The sequence below is a fragment of the Panulirus ornatus genome, chromosome 40, assembly GCF_036320965.1.
Source record: "Panulirus ornatus isolate Po-2019 chromosome 40, ASM3632096v1, whole genome shotgun sequence".
Classification (NCBI taxonomy): Eukaryota; Metazoa; Arthropoda; class Malacostraca; order Decapoda; family Palinuridae; genus Panulirus; species Panulirus ornatus.
This window is the reverse complement of record NC_092263.1, coordinates 9,373,580-9,380,353: the sequence shown is the minus strand read 5'-3', so window position 1 is coordinate 9,380,353 and position 6,774 is coordinate 9,373,580. Positions and strand designations below refer to the sequence as shown.

The 6,774-nt window shown below is 37.1% G+C and overlaps 1 protein-coding gene across 1 annotated transcript in view; it reads right to left on the bottom strand.

The window, feature by feature from the left end:
- LOC139761351 (uncharacterized) overlaps positions 1-6,774 on the bottom strand; it is a 36,636-nt gene continuing 29,862 nt past the window's right edge. The window contains 1 exon segment of the mRNA XM_071685435.1: positions 1-5,005. The gene's annotated coding sequence lies outside the window, so the exon portion shown is untranslated.

Here is a 6,774-nt window from a genome sequence, read left to right as displayed (position 1 = left end):
ATATATGTATATGTTGAAAAAAGGCCCAGTCCTCTGTTCTTAACGCTACCTCACTAACGCGGGAAATGGCGAACAGTTTAAAAGAAAAGAAAGAACATACCAACATATATGTACATATATATACACATATACCCAAGCATGAGCCAGGTACCCATTTTCACAGACCAACACCTAGGGAAAGATGAACATGTAGGTTGACTGTGGAACAACTGCCATAACCAGGATTTGAACCTATGTGCTCAACCCTAGGTGGCCTATAAAAGTGTCGCAGTCAGGAACATCAACCGCTACACCACGGGAGTCCAATATAGCTACTGTCTTGAAAGGCACCTCTAACAAATAGGTGGCAATGCCTGAACGTGGTACATACAAACTATCACTATTTCTGTACCCTATATTCCAATTCACCATGCAAGAAAGTTTTTTTTACATAGCAACCTGCTATATGAAAAAAATTATATACTACAGCTGTAAATAAAATAATTTCCAACAGGTATATATCTCTTGCCTATATGTATGGATACTGTCTTCCTGTTATTTCAAAGAATATAATACAACATATGTGTGCTGCATAAGGGGAAAATATGACACTCAGCCACCATTTTGATTAGATCTAGAAATGCCACAGACTTCTTCCCATTTTGGTTCTTACCCCTCTGCAATATGGTGATAAGCCATTATTGAAGTGTGCATACTGAAAAATTTTAAAGAACTCAAGTCCTGAAGGATCACTGTAATAAGAGGCATTTCTACATACTTTTCAACTATTTCTGAAATAAATGTATCACACTTAGATAATGATTAATCCCAGCTGCCAAGTAAGTCATACTGTGGCTATTCGACAGACGTGGACATTCTATTTATTGAAAAGCAAATCAAGAGAAAGTGAAATATTTGTAAACCTCTAAGACTATGAAAATAGGCCAAGAAAGGGTAAGTGACCTGTTATCTGCCTAAGCTAACTTTAGATCTGAGATGTAGTGGGCAAAGAATTTTCCGGCCATACCTGCAAAAACTGGCTGAAACTAGGGGAGACCAACCAAAACGCTTCACCTCACAGGGAAATCTTTCACGCTCAAAGACTTACAACTACCCACATGGTCCATATATAAAGAGTTCCCACCTGGAAATTGATGTGTACACGAACATGGAAGATTCAAGGCAACAGGGAATGAACAGAATAACTCGGGAGTGGTACACAAACAGATTCATGTCAAGAAATGTGATGGATATGCACAAGCTCCTAATCTGACTGCTAATAAGGCATGTAAACTATAAAACATTACTCCATACAAATACTTTTCGAGCACTTCTTCAATATGTAATATAAACCTGACCAAAATGTTCAAGCCAATCTAAATAATCCTGGAACAGACCCACTGATACATAATACTTTCATATATCTTCTGAGGTACTGCAGACTTGTGACTGGGATAAGATACATCCATTAAGCATTTGTGGCTTGAACTCTTCGTGAGAAATAATTGTCTGAATATTTTATAAATTCTATCCACAGCCAGTGAACCATATCGAGCCTAAGCAGTGTAATTCAAATTTCAACTTATCAAAAAATATGACCTACAAACAAGAATAATATGGCATACAAACAAGAATAAGTTAAAAGATGAAGATAATCTACATAATGCTCATAATAGGCACTCCCTCTTTCTCTACATATAAATATACATATATATTATATATCTATATATACCTAAATCTGTAAAGACATCGTTTTCCTCATTTTCGGTACTAATAACACATTCAACTACATTCAACAGGGTATATATACGTAAGGTATCCCATACGAAACCTCCTCACACGCCAGTCACCATACATTCAAAAATGTTTAAGCCTCTCTTACACAAATATAACCTTTCTCCACCTTCCTCTCTTGCCTTCACTTTCAACCCTGTCTTCTACTCATCTGGAATAATCTATGTACTCAACATTTCTACACTTTATCAATAAGTAAAAAAAAAAAGTTGGCTACAGACTTCTGTCATTACATGTTCTATCAAGTCCTCTAAACCTCATCACTGACAAAAAATTTACTGCCCTCATGAGGCAATTCTGTTCTTATACATTTTCACTTTATAAAGTGAACCACATCTATTGCTTTCACTAAGGTAGCATCAGGAACAAATACACGAAAGTCTCACTTGCTTACACATTTTTGTCAAGTGTGAAGCATGTCTATTGCTTTCACAAGGATAGCATCAAGAACACATGAACAACATTCTTGTTTGCCTACACTTACATCTAACTAAAATGAATTGATGCCAATATCACCAATCCTAGTTACCCTCATCCTTGATGAAAACTTTCGAATCCAATTTTCTACTTTTTTTCAATGCATCCTTCAGCACTCAGATGTTTCATTCACTCTAAATATCTGAATGCTCTTTAGCATGCGAGTATTTCAATTCTCATTCTTAATTCTGATACCCTAATGGTATGTACAATATAAAACTATATGAATCCTCTCTATTTCTTGTTGCATTTCTTTGGGGTTTACTCCTACTTTTACATTCAGTAGTGATCAACTTTTTTTTCAACCCAATGCAGACTCTAGCTTTTGGCAACATTCCTCATATTAACTGCTTATTAACATCATCCCTACCTTCCATTCTTCTCCTGTATTCATTTGATTAATCCCTCCATCCATTTTTTGCCATGACATCCATCACTGCTACAAATAAAAATATATAATTGGTGAGGTTACGTACACCTGTACCTAGTTCTGACAACCAACTACTGTAAGCTGCAGTATCCAACAAATTCTAAAAATTTTCTGCTGCCTTCAGTTGTAGCTTGCTTTAGTTCATGTATTTTCACTGTACTCCACAACCCTTGTCTATTCCCTCATTCCTATTCTTTTTCTGTCACTAAAAGGGTACCTGAGCTGTGTAATGCCTCTTTACAATCTACCTTCTCTGGTCCAAGTCATGCTGTCCTCTCAATCTTTCCTTATTGGCTGGTTTCATGAAACTTTCTATCACTAACTTTATTCCAATCTATATGGAGTGCATAAAGAGCAAACAATCTCCCAGCTCATCCAAAGTGCTCCAATGAACATGGGCTTCCAAACTAATAAAAATATTTAATTTTTTCACTGTGAACCAAACTGATTTCTCAAGTCAAACTAATAAATACTTCTCATCATATTTCCATCTTCACACAAAATGACTCCAGTAGAAACAAAAACCATCATTCCTCTAGCATCCTCAACTCAAATGTTTCTAGCCTACACAAATTACTAACTCATTCATATGTCTCTTTGTGGTCTATCTCATAAACTATACGTTATATAACTTCTTCACCAACTTATCTGCCCTGTACTCTAAATACACCACTGATACTGAATCCATGACAAATTGATTTATATATTCCATATTAATTTAGCATATAATCACTCTTATGAATCTGAACGATTATATGACTACCAATCAAACAAATAATTAACCTTCAGGGATGGCACAAGCTGGATACCAAGCCACTTGATGAGAGTATTACCTTATTCAAAAAATATTACCTTGATGTGGTATATGGGAGGTTGTTATGGACTGGATGAGGGCAGATAAGAGTGGGATCCTGGTATCGGTCCATAAAACATAACAACTAAAGACTCGATGCAGATGTTCGCTTCTTCCTGATGCTACCTTACTAAGGCAGGGGAGAGGTATGTTACACTAAAAAGTAGAACCCTCACTACATTAAGCTCTTCCAAAGCCAATGTCACCATATATATAAATAAGCAAATGTACAGTCAAATGATTTGTAATTCTGCAACGAAACTGATACTAAAAAGTCAGTCCCAACTCCTATTACTTGTACCAATTTTGATCTCAGATGTCTGGAAGTCTGGAATGTAAATATTTTTGAACAGAAGATGACAAGCCAATCTATAGGCCTTATAGTTCATTTAACTAACAAAAGAAATGCTATACCTGTACATTATACATCAATATTTACAAGTTTATCTACATCAGTTAGGATTAATTGGAAATACGGCCTTATTTGTCATATGAACTGATCCCTAGTCTAAACTGAGGTGGCAGTTTCATGAGCAGTCTAGTAGCCCAAACAGTGATGTGATGCATGTGTGTCAGGTAAAATCGTACTGCTTAGCCACTTAGTCTTCTTCAACATCAGGAAGATCACAACTGCGTGCTGGGCCAAAGTTTTGTCTGTTCAGCCAGTTCTCTTATTATGCTCATCATCTCCCACCTTTAGGGCATGAAGGCACTTACAAAATCCTCGGTGAATCCCGTTTTTTTACATTTTGTAGATCCTTTTCATATTTTCAATGGAGACTGCTAGACATATTGACAGTAAGCCAACAAAGTTCATACAATGCCTGTTGATCTATAAGAAGTCCAGTAAAATGATATCAACCTGTACAAATAATATAAATATACTTTTCGTCCTATTCCCCTCAACTGCTCGTTGGCCAAACTGAAGCTCTTAGCAAAATCTTGCCGGTTGCTTCGTAATGACTTCCATCACATCATCTTCCCATGACATAGGCAATTTGCATTTTACAAGGAAATTTTGTTTGATTTGAAAACTGATTTTGTTCAGATTAAGAACAGATACTCTAGATGAAAATATGTAAAACATCTTTAAGATACAATAACTTCCCTACAATATATGAGATTAAATTTTACAAAAACACCGAACAAAATCTACCTTTCATTACTAATAAGTAACATCTAAATAGTTTCAATCTTTTTGATTACCTGACAAGTGATTCTCTCAATCCATAACTAAAACAGGCTTCATAGGAGATGCTCCAAATTTCAAGGTCTTGCTTGTCATGAGTAACAGGAAGTCTTACCATATTCTTACTGCTCACGGTAAGCTTTGAGAGGCAACTGATGTTTTCCTAGCAGGAAACCGTTTTGGTAATGTGTAAGATCAGTATAACTATGATGGCTTGCTGGAAAGTACTGGAGCACCAAGGAAGCAGTAACCGAGTTGCTGAGTTACTTGAGGTCCCTCACATCTGTTCAGGGTAAAGCGAAATTAAATTTCGATGGAAAAATCATTTCTGTTTTGCAGTTCTCTAAGGGGAAGTACATACTGGAAATTCTAAACAACAAAAGAAGTAAAAGAGGAAAGAGAGAAGAAAAGTATCTCTAAAGCTCCAATATTTCAGATCACCTCCTTCGCTGTTTTTCCTGCTGCTACAGAAGATGACGACAAGGAGTGGAAGCATGGGGGCTGAAAATCCTCTCCTGTACTGATTTACAAAAGAAGGAACAGAGGAAGGAGCCAATGGAAGATTTTTTCCCTCTATGGCATCGGTTCTTGACGCTCCCCCACCTGCGTGGAAAATTACAAACAAGGATGAAAAAAAGAAAAACAAAAATTTTAGATTTGGATTGTAAAGTCGAATATGCAAGGACTAGTAGCACAACACAAGAGCAAGTGTTTTTTCCTTAAAAGAAAGACATTTCACAAATGAACTATCAAATAACTGAAACATCTAACATAAAGAATTTTTCAAAAAATTAGTTAAAAGTCAAGCAACCATAAGTGTAGCATGTTGATGGCATGACAGTCTGCTAACTGCTGCTTAGAGATGGCAAGCGCTCATCCTGGTTCACCGTTTCCCGTGTCAGCGAGGTAGTGCCAAAAACAGATGAAAGCCTAATTCATTCACACTATTTTCTAGCTGTCATGTGTAATGTACCAAAATCACAGCCCCCCTATCAAAAACCAGGCTCAGTAGATCTTTCCATGGTTTCACACGACTACTTCGTATGCCCTGGTTTAAGCCAACAACAGCACATCATTCCCACTGCAGCCTTAAGTACAGGAATGGACTTTTCCTTTATAGATACGAAGGTCCTCTCAGGCATTTTATTCAAAATACCACAATAATCTCTCATCAACAATGAATATTTGTTATGCAGTGTTTGCTTAGGCAACATGTGTGAAATACACTTACAGAAACAGATGGATTTGTATGTGAAATTTATAGATCTGGAGAAAGCATGTGATAGGGTTGATAGTAATGCCCTGTAGAAGGTCTTAAGAATATACAGTGGGAAGAAAGCTGCTCGAATCAGAGAAGTTTTTATCAACAGTATAAGAAGAAAAAAGAGCGAATAGTTTAAAGAGAGTCTTTCAAGTGAGGGGTAAGTATGCAGTCTGTGGGGATTGAAAGGGCCAGAAAAGTTAGTCATCTGTTGTTTGCTAACAATTCTGCACTGGAGGCAGATTCGAGTGAGAAACAGCAGAAGTTGCTGACTGAGTTTGGAAGAGCATGTGAAGGAGCAAGTTGAGGTAAAGTGAATAAAAGTGGGGTTGAGGGGCATGACTCTGAATGGAAGAAAATTGGATAAAAAGCAGTGCTTTAGATACCTAGGAGTGGACGTGGTAGTGAATGGAACCATGGAAGTGGAAGTGAGTTAGAGGGTGGGTGAGGAGACAAAGGTTCTGGGAGCACAGAAGAACCTGTGGAAAGAGAACATTATTTGGGAGAGCAAAAATGGGTATTTTTGTAAGAACAGGAGTCCTAACAATATTGTATGGATGCAAGGAATGGGATATAGATAAGGTAGTATAGAGGAGGAATGTGTTGAAAATGAAATGTTTGACAATATGTGGTGTGGTGGGGTGGTTTGATCAAATTCAAATAAGTAATAAAAAGAGTGTGGGTCTGAGAGCTGAAGAAGGTGCTGAAATGGTTTGGTCATATGGAGAGAATAAGTGAGGAAAGGTTGACAAAGAGTATGCATGTGTCAGAAGTGGAGGGAACATGGAGAA